Here is a 13,969-nt window from a genome sequence, read left to right as displayed (position 1 = left end):
TTGCCATCTTTCTACCCTCTAGGCCTCTCTAGGGGTAGACTGGGAAGTAGGGGCAGCTGCTTATCAACCCAGTTTTGAGCTGTCTTTTGTCTAATTGTGTATTTCTTGTTTATTTGTTTGTTTACTCACAGAACAATGCCATCAAGACCTCAAAATATAGTGTCTTTAATTTTCTGCCCCTGAACCTATTTGAACAGTTTTGGAGATTTGCAAATGCATATTTCCTCATTTTGCTATTTTTACAGGTATTGCTTTTGGGGGCCTTTTTCACAGAGTATTTTATGAATCTCTCTGGGGTCAGGCTGTATAATCGATTTTTCTCCTCCCTAAACTGGGAATTGTCTTCTCTCTTTAGACAACAGGAACGTGGATGGCTGGAGTCTCAGACCAGTCCCTTAGAATAGCTGTGGTCAGGATTAGCTAGTGTATAGCAAGCCTCTACACAAGGAAAGGGACAAGGTCACCACATTCCAAGGAAGGGGAGCTCCTCATCATGGCTGCATTGCCACAGTTCAGCTTGACCATAGGGGGCTACAGAATTCTTCACCCCAATCACAACTCCAACTCTATTCCTCCTTCTTGTCCCAGCCTCCTTGACGTAAAATTAACATATGGGAGCGCTAAAGAAGGTTTAGAATGGTTTAGAATATGAGTGCCAGCATAAGAACAGGAAGCAGGGCAGGGTAGGCCCAAACTGGGAGACAGGGACAGGTCATCTCACTCCTCCTTGTATGAAGGGTGTGGGAGAGCATGTAGTTTTTCTGTATCTACTTTTACCCACTCTCTACACCCATTGCTTTTCACTGTCAAAGGAGAAATGGGTCTTTGCCATCAACACGAAGGTAGTGGGGTTCAGGATAGATAGGTAGCAACTTATAGCCTTTTATTCTTTTATCCTCCCTTGGGAAATGTTCACTTATATTTGGGGGGTTATACGAAAGATACAACAGTGGAAAGCAACTAGGATAGTTGGATTTAGTATGAACAAATGGAGGTGAAAATGATGTTAAGGGTGAGGGATGTAGTGGGGGGGAATGTATTATCCTTTCGGTTTTCTGACCCAAGATCCTCTCCCTTTCCCTCTCTTAGTTGATTCCCCAGATCTCCTCCTTGACATGGTACACAACTATGACACCCCTGATGGTGGTGCTGTCCATAACAGCCGTGAAAGATGCCATCGATGACCTGGTGAAGTAACTTCCTGGGCCTCTACTTCCTCACTGCACCTAGTCAGACTGTGGGCATGAAGGACTTCCCAGAACTACCTAGTGCTAACAAGAAACCCTGAATGGAAAGAGATATTTTCCTTTCTTCTTTCCTTATTCATCCCAGAGTAATATGCAGTACCTTTAGGCCCAAGATTGGTGGTCTATGTATGGCCAGAAAGGCCTTTCTCTGTCTTCCTACTGCCACCACTTTTAGCCCCTCTCCTGAGCCTCCTTCCATCTTTAATAACCCACTCTTTCTTTACTCCTCTCTTAGCTTTTTCTAGCTTTGTTCTCATCCTTTTTCCTCTGCTCCTCCTTCTCCTACTCTATATTCCCTTTCCCTTCTTCCATCTGCCCCTGCTCCATCTCTCCTATTCTTTCTCTTTCTTCTCTCCACATTTCCTGTCTCCTCTCTAACTCTTATTTTCCTTTCCAACTTTCAATTCTGTTAAGTGTGCACTGCTAGGAACCCTCTGTCCTGGCCTTGAAAGAGAAACTGGCTCACAGTGAGTGCTGCATGGCTTCCTCTTTGCCTCTTACAGCAGGCCCAGCATAGAGGGGTGAGAGTAAGGACCCAGTACCATGCCTACTAGTGGGATTTGGAAAGCCAGTCCTATAGACCTGCTTACAGTTTCCCCAAGAGGGTCTTTCTGATTTTGCCAGAATAGATTTTTAGTCTAGTTTGAGAGCACCTTTTTTTCCTCAGCACTTTATCTCTGTAAACCCAGGATTAGCATGTTGTGGTTTACCTTTCAGTTACAACTTAGATGTACAAAAATATAACTTTATTTCTCTATAACTGAACTCAGTTTAGCTTATAACCACATGCATACCCCATCTTAACTCTCTCCAGTGAGAACCAAAAATTAATTTGCCAATTCATGGTAACCCAATTACTTCTGGCTTAGAATTCAGTCTCTTTATGATAAATATTTGGACAATTTTGAATTCTGACAAATTCAGGATTCTCTCTGCCCCACTCCCAGTCCTACCCTTTACTCAGGGAGTAATCTCAACTGGAAGGAAGATATTTATGTGAATCCTGGCATCAGGACATAGCCTCTATTTGTTTCCCTTCTATTTGATCTTTAAATATTGGCCTCTTTCCTCAGCCACTATAGAAGCTTCTGTATGTCAACCATGGTTGGAGGTAGGGTAGGAGTCTGCTTGAGAACACTCAGCTTTCCCTGCACCTACCCAGGCAGACAGAATTCTGTAGCCCTGCCCATCATTTGGATTGTGTCCTCTGCAGCTTTTGATATGTTATTCTCATTCCCCCAGGTTTTTTGCTTTTGATATTTAAAACTAAAATTTTGTCTCTTTCTTCTCCCTGGATTCTTTTCCTGCCTTCTCTTCCCAGCTTACCAGAGATAATCAACCTCTTGGCCTGGTTTGAAGGAAAGAAGGGCTTGGGATAGGGGAAAAGGAGAATTACAAAGAAGGGAACTACATTGTGTAGTATTTCAAAATGTTAATCTTCTATATGCAGTTTGTTATAGGTCTATTTCCTGAACATTTTCTTGTGTGATTTTAGAAAAGGCATCAAAGTGACGATTGAGTCAACAACCGGCCTGTTCTGCTACTGTTGAATGGCAAGTAAGTTCTTCTGGAGAAGCTAGTTTAGGTAGGACCAGTCCTGAAAAAGGGTTGGGTTTAGCTCAGGACATTGAAAAGAACCTCAGACATAGAAATAATTTGTTTCTAGATCTAGCATGCCCTGAATTTGTCATGTCACCTCAGATATCTATGTGGGCCTCATTTTTCTTTTTTATAAGATAGAAATAATATTCTCTACCTTAGAGGATGCTTGTGAAAATAGAAAGGAAATAATATATATTAAAGCAATTAATATTTTATAACATGATATTACTATGCAAGTGATATTATTAGTGTGGTAGTTAGCATGGAAACATCTGTCTTTAGAACATTAATGGATTCTGACATGGTTTTTGTCCATTCTACTATAGCCTTTGGTCAGGTCATCTTTTCTGTTAACAATCTAAACAGAGTATTGATGTTGGCCCCACTGCTGTAGTGTTTGGTCATAGCTATCTAAAATGTTGCAGGAATGGAAGAAGGCAGGCATATTCCTATGTAAGGCAAAATATGAAGACTATCTTAAGAGGTACAAAAAATTACTATAGGAATTAATAAAAATAAGCAATTATAACTGGTTAAAGGAATCAAGGAAGACTTTCTGGAAGAGGTGTAGTGTTTGTACTAGGCCTTAAGGGAAGGGGAAGAATTCAACAAGTAGAGATTGTGTTAAAGGAAAAGTGACCAGTGTGGGCAGAAGCATGATTGCAAGAAAGTGCAAACCTGAAGGAGTTCAGGATTGAGGTCTAGCCTTGATCATGGTGGCCTTACCAAACACCCAATAGCTGTAGTATTTATCATATAATTCTATCATCTCAAGAGCTTGGGCAGCTAATCCTGTTGTGTATTGTGTCTGCTGATTCTTACACACGATGGATTGTTTCCTCAAGAGTTTTGACCTGTTGAAATGTCCCATAAGATACCACCAAAAAAGTCAGTTGTAGTTAAAAAGAAAAGTAGGGAAATAGAAATAAAAAGAAAAGACAAAACTGAGTATATTAGGAATTGCTGACCAAAAGGATTTAGTCAAATGAACTCACCCAAGTAGCTTGAGCACTTGGGTTTTATAAGATTATTGAAGAATTTGTCGTAGAGGGATTTTAAGGTGGGAGTTAACAGGCAAGGCCCTGGTTAGACTTTGTAAGCTACCGAGTATCTGATTAGATTAATATGCAGAGGTAAGGTTGGTTGTTGAAACAGTCTATGTTCCAGAAAACAGCTTTCTTTTTCTAGAACACATGAGTATAAACAGAGCTGCTATTTTAAAAGTTTGTCTGTTTTATAAGTTGTAATTTTGTTATTTTTCATTTCTCAATAATTTTGTTTACAAACACATCATTAGTAGAACTTTAAGGGAATTCTAAGTGGCTGGAGGAGAGGTTGTATCCCTTTATAAGGGTTTGTGTTTGTTTCTGCGAGTTGACTCAGGGGTATTACCTGCTGATACCTAATTTGAAAGAAGTATAAATTTGAGCCCCATCCAATATGAGGTTACAGATTTTCAGGGAAGAGTCTTCCACTCACTGACCCCCCCAACCCTCCAGACTAAGATAGACAAACTTTCTTGCCAGTGAGCCAATTTTTTTTAGACCACTCTTTCACTAATGGTGTTGCCCTTCAAGGGTCCTGACTTTATGAGAAATTCTTAGTTTCAACTCACTGACTCTCAAAATCATAAGGCTTTATCTCTTGTCCCTCTGGTGGGAGAAATTGAAATTCAAATTATTAGATTATTAAGACTGGTAATCCCTCCCCAACCCAAGGCAAGAACAGCTTCAGAACATGCTTACTGTTTTGGATTACAGGATTGAGTATTTTAAATCAGTAAGGAATGTCTTCACCTCTCCCAGGTCTGGGACACATGATTGTTATAATGTCCAGGAACAAATTGGTAATAGTTTGGCAGCTCCTTATGTAAGAAATTATAAATTTTTATATCTCCAGGAGAAGCCAGAATGTGACAGCACTTGTTCTTCTTTATATTTTACTGGTGACAACCGTGGAAGATAGAATGCCAGAGTAACAGTGAATGTCAAGTCAAGACAAAATAAAACAAAGACCCAGATGTCTGTCTCCAAGGCTTATAGCTACTACTGTACAGTACTATCAGAAAATTCTTTAAAAGAAACAGTAGATTTATATAAAAGGACTTTTTTGGAAAATTTGGCCCTCCTCAAAGCAGCTGTCTTCTTAGGAAAGGTGTTCTAGGAATACCCATGCCTATGTGTAGCTGGCAAAGTGGTGATGTGTGTCATGCCCTGCAGATAACAATCCTGCGTTTAGAGACAAAACAGACAGTGGCCTGTAGACTTTTTCCTGCTCTTTGGGTGCTTGGCGTAATATAACTGTTGCAAGGATATAGCTCATGTTTCCAAAATGCTTGTGGCAATATGTACATTCTTCTTAGTCCTTTCTCAGAGAGGAAGGATTTATGGACCCTGTGTATTTGGGGAAATTGAGGTTAAAAAAAAAAAAAAAGAGGAGGGCAGAGAACCACCATTATTGTAGAATCTGCTCATACTGCCAGGCTGCCTTTTATGGAAAGTAGGGATTTGAGGATCAAAGATAATCTAATTTTAACATAAGTAGATAAAGGCCGGGCGCAGTGGCTCACACCTGTAATCCCAGCACTTTAGGAGGCTGAGGCAGGTGGATCACGAGGTCAGGAGTTCGAGACCAGCCTGGCCAATATGGTGAAACCTCGTCTCTACTAAAAATACAAAAACTAGCCGGGTGTGGTGGTGCAAGCCTGTAGTCCCAGCTATTCGGGAGGCTGAGGCAGAAGAATCGCTTGAACCCGGGAGGCAGAGGTTGTAGTGAGCTGAGATCATGCCACTGTACTCCAGCCTGAGAGATAAAGCGAGACTCTGTCTCAAAAAAAACAAAACGTAAGTAGATAAAATTGATGTGACCTTATGATAGAACACATTTAAGCTATCAAAAAGAATGAGGTACATCTTCTATAAATGCTCTCCAAGATGGATTGTTAAATGAAAATTTCTGCAAAGTGCAGAAAATTATGTATCTAGTATGTGGCTTTTAAATGTGATTTAAATGTGTATTATATGTGATTACATGGATTGATATTTTCTAGAAATAAATACAAAAATATTATTAACAGTGGCTATCTTTGGGGAGCAAAACTAAAGGCTGGAAATAGAAAAGACTTTAATTTTTCCTTTTACAGACTTTACCATTGGAACTATTTTACTTTAAAAACCTTTTTTAAAAAATGTTTTTGAGGCAGGGCCTTGCTGTATTGCTCAGGTTGGTCTCGAACTGCTGGCCTCAAGCAATCCTCCCAACTCAGCCTCCCGAAGTGCTAGGATTACAGGAATGAGCCACCAGACCTGGATAAAAAAAAAAAAAAAAAAAATTATGTGCCTGTATGTCTACAGATACTTTTGTAGGGCTTTAGAACCCTTATAGCCTGAAGTCAAGAGAAATGGGCCCCACTCTTGATTGCAGCAAGGATGCATCACAGAACAGTTTGAGCCTTGTCTTTATTCCTTTCAGCCTTTTTTGGAGGGTGGGGAATCATCTTGATTGTCAAAGCAGAGCCTTGGGGAAATTCTCAGAGCAGATATTCAAGGGTCATTTTCTTACAGGATAAAGGAGAACAAATGGATGAATGTTCAAGTGGGAGATATAATAAAACTAGGAAATAATCAGCCTGTCATGGTGAGTACCTCTTTTAGCTGTGACTTGTTCTTTTTTGGATTGAGTGGGTACCAGGGACTCTTGGAGCACTTCTGCTACCACTCCTTTCGGTGACCTTTGTTGCCTCATTTTGCATCAGAAATCAATAGCTCTTGCAGTAAGAAGCTTGTTCTTTCCTATTTCTCACTGTAGTTACAGGGAAAGTGTGAGTAGCTTTGGGAGAGGGTGTATGATAGCAGTGAAAGAAAGTAAATCAGTGTCTGTAAAATGCTTAGGGTGAACATCTTTTCCTAAGGTGACTGCTTTTGTCACACTGTAATGTTAACAGCCCACCTTCCTGCTTTCCTGACTTTCTTTGACTTTTCTGACTACAGGCAGATATACTATTACTCTCTAGCAGTGAGCCACATAGTCTGACATACGTAGAGACAGCAGACCTGGATGGGTAAGTGTTCCCTCCTGATGCTCCATTAAGATGATTTAGCCAGCTTAAAGTGGTCTCTCACTGAGGGACAGCATTAGGCAGGGAATTAATTTTATTCTCAGATGGAATATTGAATATATGAGCCAGAGGGCCTAGAAATATCCAGATAAGAGAAGATGGACACCACATCCTTGGGACCCTCAAGTCTAAGATTGAGCTCTTGACAGGAACAATTGAGCATCCACTGGGCACAGAATAGGGCAAATAAACCCCACATTCTCCATCTCTAAATTGGAGACACTCTGGCCATATTCTATAAGGCTGAGTAGCAGGAAAGAGGATAACAGAACTGTAACATTTCAGAGTACAGTTTCAAAGTTTCCAAGGGAAAAAATGTGAATATAAACATATCTATTCACTGATAAAATACCATGTTCTATAAAGGATTTAAGGTAGACATTTATTAATATCCAAAAGCTAAGGTTTTAGAGGATAGAGCCATCTGCAGAAAGCTTATCCTGGAGAGTTTTGTATTGATCTTCATTCCTACAACTGTACTTCTTGATGCACACAATTTTTTGAAACATGGATTCCATTTTTCTTTTTGTCTATGCATTCCAGCAAGCAGTTACTTAAGAGCCTGTCATGGGCCCCATAAATATTTATGATGTGTGGAGTATGTTTCCTTGGAGGTATGTGCAAGTTTTTACCAGGATCTGCTCCTTATTCTTTTTTAAAAAAATTAAATTTAATTAAAAAAAATAGAGACAGGATCTCGCTGTGTTGTCCAGGCTGGCCTTGAACTCCTGAGCTCAAGTGATCATCCCGCCTCAGCCTTCCAAAGTGCTAGGATCACAGGCGTGAGCAACCATGCCTGGCCATACTCCTTATTCTTTTTTTTTTTTTTTGGAGACGGAGTCTCGCTCTGTCGCCCAGGTTGGAGTACAGTGGTGCAATCTCAGCTCACTGCAAGCTCCGCCTCCCGGGTTCACACCATTCTCCTGCCTCAGCCTCCCTAGTAGCTGGGACTACAGGCACCCACCACCACGCCCAGCTAATTTTTTGTATTTTTAGTAGAGACAGGGTTTCACTGTGTTAGCCAGGATGGTCTCGATCTCCTGACCTCGTGATCTGCCCGCCTCGGACTCCCAAAGTGCTGGGATTACAGGCATACTCCTTATTCTTGAAGGAAGCAGATACTATTTCCAGGTTGTTTATGATGTTTCTTCAGCCTCTCTAGAGCACCTGACCAGCTAGATCTCATGAGTTGATTAAGTAGTGGCAGTGTGTTGCAGGGAGTGAGAGGAAAGAGACGGGAGTGAGTGGGCTAACACTCAGCTTCCTTGAAGAGCCATCTCACCTCAACACTGAGAGAGGAGCAGTGGGAGTGACTTTTACAGCTCAGACTCATAGCCCAGGCTCTACTGGTAACATCTATTTTCTAAAACTCCATGAAAAAGTAGGAGATACTGCACCCGTACGACAGTTCTGTTTGTGTCCTGTACTATGGTCACTTGTCTTTTACTCTAGTGAAACCAACCTGAAAGTGAAGCAGGCCATCTCAGTTACCAGTGACATGGAAGATCGCCTGGAGCTTCTGTCTACCTTTAATAGTGAGTTAGGAAATGGGTTTTCCTACCTAAATTTTCATCAGTAGAGTACTGGTTAAATAAAGTATGGTACATCCATAGTGATTTCTATACAACTAATTACAACAATATGCAAGTTGATATTTATTGAAATATAAAAAATACAACATGTAATTAAAAGAAAAATACAATTTCCAAAAGACTGTATAGTGTATATAACATAAACCTGTTTTTGGAAACATAGGTATGTTTATGAGTACTTACATAGAAAAAACATAAAAGGATGTACTTCAAAAGGTAAACAGCACTTTTCTCAAGACAGTGAATGAATTTTACTTCCTTCTTTACCATTTTAGTATTACTTAAACATTTACAAAGGGCATATTTACTTTACTAATCAGGAAAATGTCAAATTGTTTCCATTTTGAAAAAAAATACTAGGTTCGCTTTAAGTCATTTTTGAGTTTCTTCAGATTCAGAGCTCATATGATCTGGCAGTACTGATGTCACCATCATGTGGGGTTTTCTCTCTCTCTGGATGATCCATGTCACATACAGAATTATTCTTCTTTAGTTCCCAGAAAACTTTGTCTGCCTTTCTTGAAGGAGCTGGTGAGAAATGGGCAGTAACTGAGAGAGGATAGGAAAAAGATGTGTATGTATTTTGAAAGAAGAATTTTATTTCCTCCTTTCTATTAAGTCTCCTTTCATCCTTAGGAAAAGCCTAAGATTACAGATCCGGAACTCTTACACCTTCATTTTTCTGCAGGAGAAGTGAGATGTGAGGCTCCCAATAACAAATTGCACAAATTCTCAGGAATACTGACCTATAAGGGGAAAAACTACTTCCTGGACCATGACAAGCTGCTACTCTGAGGCTGCATCATCAGGAATACAGACTGGTGCTCTGGCTTGGTGATCTACACCGGTACGTTTCCCTTGGCCCGCAGCCTGCTAAATTCCATTCATGGCTGAGCTATGGTACTTAGTTTTCAGGCTGTGGATATGACACTCAGATACATATCAGAACACTATGGCTTTGAGATAGGCAGGTAGAAGGATGGATGGATGGATGGATGGATGGGAGATTTATGGGAAAAAAACCTTATTTCTTAGGGAAAAAAAAGTGACTTCTGTTTCCAAGCAATGAACTTCCAACATATCGGTTCTACCTTTGTTAGAGGAAGGCATTGTGTTCCAAAACCACAGGGCATTCATGAGTCTCTTTAACCAGATCTGGACACAGGAGAGGGTATACATACAGAGGAAGTACAATAGAATTACCATGTGAAGGGGGAGAGTATACATATGAACTATTCCCATGAAGAGAGGATGGACACAATGCTTATTATAGAGAAAAATATAATGTAAAAAGTTCATGCCAGAGAAAAGTCACATATGGATCATTAATAGTGGCCCCTCTTGAGATGTCATTTAGAACCACAATTCATTATATTTAGTAAGAGATTTTCTTGGGTTATGATGTGGTTCAGGAAAATGGAGGAAGCCTCTGTGCTACCCCATTCCCTCAGTGACAACAACCGTAGTAGGAAATATCAAGAAAGATTTACCACAGTGAATATTATTCAACTCAGATTCCCAGAGCTCCCCTTCTAGAGCATCTACTCCTAGACATGAGGCTTCTAGACTCCTTGCTTCTGTGAAAAGTAATGAGACCAAATTCGTAGGGAGAAGCTTAAGAGTCTAGGGAGGCCCTGGTGGAACTTCCTTCATTGGTTCTTGATCTACAGTGGCAATGACTAGGCTACCTAATTCCCAAACTCAAAAGACTTAAATTAGACTTACTTTCTTCACTGTATGTACTTCAGCAGCTACTCACACACAATTGCCACTCATAAAAGCTCATTCTTCAGCAAAAGGTTTTTTTCCTGAAAGCAATAACAGTGAGGCTGCCAACCAGCACAAATGTAGTTAAGTTTTCCCAAGGTTGGTTACATGGGTTACATGGTAGTGAGTATCTTTGGGAAGCTCTGAGCAGAGAACTAATGCCACCTAAAAGCATTCTGAGGTGTTTGTATGGAATTGAGTTGCTGTTCCTGCTACATGATGTCCAAGTTCTATGATGATTTCTACCTTCTTCCTGAAGCCTGGGGTAAGGTCAGTCTAAGGACCCTTAGAAGATATGGTCCCTGTGGCTTCCAGGCTATGAGCCAAACTTCTCATGTCTTGAAGCCCTTCAAGGAATGCTTAAGAGGAAAGAATGTCATAGCTTATGCTCTGCACTCCCACTGTTTGCCCACATATCAGAGATGTCCCAGCTCCCCATGTGTAAACATTGATGAAATTCCTTTTTCTGTCCTTTATCAGAACACATGTTAGAATAATGGTCAGATGGTGAAAGGCCAGAGAAATTGCTGCTTACAGTTTCTTCTAAACCTCTTACATTTTCTCTGGAGCCATAGCTCGAATTAATAATTTCCAACTCTAGTCCCATTGGCCATTAAAAGCTCCTTCCTTCTGCCTACCATCTGTCCTGTCATGAAGAAACGTGGAATCTCTGTCTCTCACCTCCAGAGGAGTCTCAGCTCCCCTGCTTCCACCTCAGAAGAAATCACTGCCATTGCCTTTTCATTTCTTCCATTCCGAGTTAGAAACTTTCAGTATAGCTTGAGCCAGCAGTGGGCTTCCTCAAAAGATAGTGGGGATCTCTTTATCAGAAAATTCCTTCTCTAAGCTAAATAAACCAGATGGTGATAAGAGAGAAGCTTGTGACTCCTCTTCTAATTTAACTCATCTATGAAAGTTGAGACTGTCTGAGGTGCTACAAAGAGAGGGATCTGCATGAATGTACTTTACAGAAGTCATTGGAACTATCCTTAGAAAAAATTTTCCGTTTTTTGAGTTATTGAAAACCGTGAGCCTTTCTCTAGGGCTTTATCCTCTAGCATTGGAAAGTGGTTAGATTAGATTATCATAAAGGTACAGTTCAACCAATTCCAAGCCTCTGAGTATATTCAGTGATTCTAATATCTGATATCTTCCTGTTTTATTTAGGGCCAGATACCAAATTAATGCAGAATAGTGGAAAGTCCACTTTTAAATGAACACAGATAGACCATCTCATGAATGTCCTTGTAATCTGGGTAAGTTAAATACATTTTTTTCTTTGTTTCTTTACAAATAGACATACTTCCCTTCCTTTCACAGGAGAAATGGTATTTCCAATTCAGAATTTAGCTGTTTGAAAGTCTCAAGTACAGCTTCAAGCGAAGTTAATCTGAGGTGAAGCAAACAGAAAATTGTGGAGGTTTTGTTGGTGTGCAACGGAGGAATATGGCTCAGGAAACTAATCACAGCCTAGTGCCTATGCTTTGTTCCACTGGCTGCGGATTTTATGGAAACCCTTGTACAAATGGCATGTGTTCAGTGTGCTATAAAGAGCATCTTCAAAGACTGAATACTAGTAATGGTAGAATAAGCCCACCTGCAACCTCTGAATCTTTACCAGTTCAATGCACAGATGGCAGTGTCCCAGAAGCCCAGTCAACAGTACACTCTACATCTTCATCTATGCAGCCAAGCCCTGTATCAAGTCAGTCACTTTTATCAGAATCTGTAGCATCTTCTCAATTGGACAGTACATCTGTGGACAAGCAGTACCTGAAACAGATCTGCAGGCTTCAGTATCAGACATGGCACAGCAGCCATCTGAAGAGCAAAGCAAGTCTCTTGAAAAACCAAAACAAAAAAAGAATCACTGTTTCATGAGGAGGAAGAAAGTGGGACTTACTGGGTTTGAATGCGGTGTAGAAATGTTTACTGTGGTGTACACTGTTACTCAGATCTACACAATTGCTCTTACAATTACAAAGCTGATGCCGCTGAGAAAATCAGAAAAGAAAATCCAGTAGTTGTTGGTGAGAAGATCCAAAAGATTTGAACTCCTGCTGGAATACAAAATTCTTGATCATCTGCAAACTAAAAATTGACTTGAGGGTTTTTTTTTCCTAGTCATTGGGAATGTAGAGCAGCGCATCTTGCATGTCATCGGAAGAATAGATTTTTGTTTTGGTTTTGTTTTGAAAATGACTCTGAACATTTATTTCTATTGCAATTTCTGTGGCTGAGAAGACTTAAACTTTACAAGTATTATCCTTTTAAGATCATTTTAATTTTAGTTGAGTGCAGAGGGCTTTTATAACAAACGTGCAAAAATTTTGGTGGACTGTGATTTTTCCAGTATTAAATATGCATGCATTAATCTTGCACTTTATTTTCTCATTGTGTATGTATATATTGCTTTTCTCTGCAGCATGATTTCTCTTTTGATAATGCCCTTTGGGGCACAACTAGTTATCAGTAACTGAATGTATCTTAATCATTATGGCTGCTTCTGTTTTTTCGTTAACAAAGGTTATTCGTATGTTAGCATATAGTTTCTTTGCACCCACTATTTATGTCTGAGTCATTTGTCACAAGAGAGTGTGTGCTGATGAGATTCTAAGTTTGTGTGTTTAAACTTTTTTTTGAGCGAGGGAAGAAAAAGCTGTATGCATTTCATTGCTGTCTACAGGTTTCTTTCAGATTATGTTCATGGGTTTGTGTGTATACAATATGAAGAATGATCTGAAGTAATTGTGCTGTATTTATGTTTATTCACCAGTCTTTGATTAAATAAAAAGGAAAACCAGAAAAAAAAAATCTCAAGCAGTCTTAGGATCCCAGAGATTAAGATCTGAGGCGGAAAAGAACAGACAAGTTACAAGAGAGTCTAGCTTACGCCTCTGTTAGGAAGAATAGTCACAAAGTGTTTAAAAAGATATTAGGCTTTGATTAGTAGTACAAGAATGCATCAAGGACCCAGTTTAGAAATTAAGATATATTTTTATTTTCTCATAATCAGTTTTACTCATGACCACTTTAATAAAACCTTACTTAGACTAATAGAACACCTTATTTGAACTGATGATTTTCAAACTCTTTTCTTAGAGGAGTCTTAAGGTCTGGTGCAGTGGGAATAGGGAAGATAAGTGGATTTTATTCTAGCCTCCTCATTTTGAAGTTCTTGCTTTAAAAAGAACAGCTTCATGTTTATCTATTTTATAAAATTTCAGTTGTAAAAATAGAAGGGGGTTCTATTAAGAAGTGAAATTTGAAAAGTACTGCAATATATAATAATCAGCTTTGATAATAGGTGTTTAAATTGAAGACTAGTTAATAAATTATTTCTGTGCTGTCTGATATAAGCTGCCTTTATTCTTATTAGTTATAGACAGATTAATTTCCTCTCTTAAACAGCTTCTTTGCATAGCTGAGCAGTTCCTGTAATGCCTACGCTTGATCTCATAACTTTTCATTTTTATTTTTACTCTATTATTTAGACTCTGAAAACTCAAAAAAATACCTTTTCTTTGTACACTCTTATCATTAATATTTGAATTATAAACTGCCTTTTTTCTTTATTATGGGAAACATCCCAGATCCTTTTCAAAATCCTTTGGATCTAGCAAAAGGGGTTTTAGAAAATTAGG

At 39.4% G+C, this 13,969-nt stretch overlaps 1 protein-coding gene and 1 pseudogene across 1 annotated transcript in view; both read left to right on the top strand.

Annotated features, from left to right (window-relative positions):
- UNC13B (unc-13 homolog B) overlaps positions 1 to 13,139 on the top strand; it is a 279,025-nt gene extending 265,886 nt beyond the window's left edge. Inside the window, exons 42-49 of the mRNA XM_054519407.2 lie at positions 132 to 245; positions 1,090 to 1,188; positions 2,743 to 2,804; positions 6,413 to 6,485; positions 6,839 to 6,909; positions 8,419 to 8,501; positions 9,247 to 9,405; positions 11,493 to 13,139. The gene's annotated coding sequence lies outside the window, so the exon portion shown is untranslated. The remainder of the gene's footprint in view (positions 1 to 131; positions 246 to 1,089; positions 1,189 to 2,742; positions 2,805 to 6,412; positions 6,486 to 6,838; positions 6,910 to 8,418; positions 8,502 to 9,246; positions 9,406 to 11,492) is intronic.
- On the top strand, positions 11,772 to 13,139 carry LOC100939005 (AN1-type zinc finger protein 6-like; annotated as a pseudogene).
- Positions 13,140 to 13,969: the final 830 nt, after the last annotated feature.

Source organism: Pongo abelii, chromosome 13, assembly GCF_028885655.2.
Source record: "Pongo abelii isolate AG06213 chromosome 13, NHGRI_mPonAbe1-v2.0_pri, whole genome shotgun sequence".
Lineage (NCBI taxonomy): Eukaryota > Metazoa > Chordata > Mammalia > Primates > Hominidae > Pongo > Pongo abelii.
The sequence above is the reverse complement of the archived record's forward strand: the minus strand, read 5'-3'. Positions and strand labels throughout refer to the sequence as shown.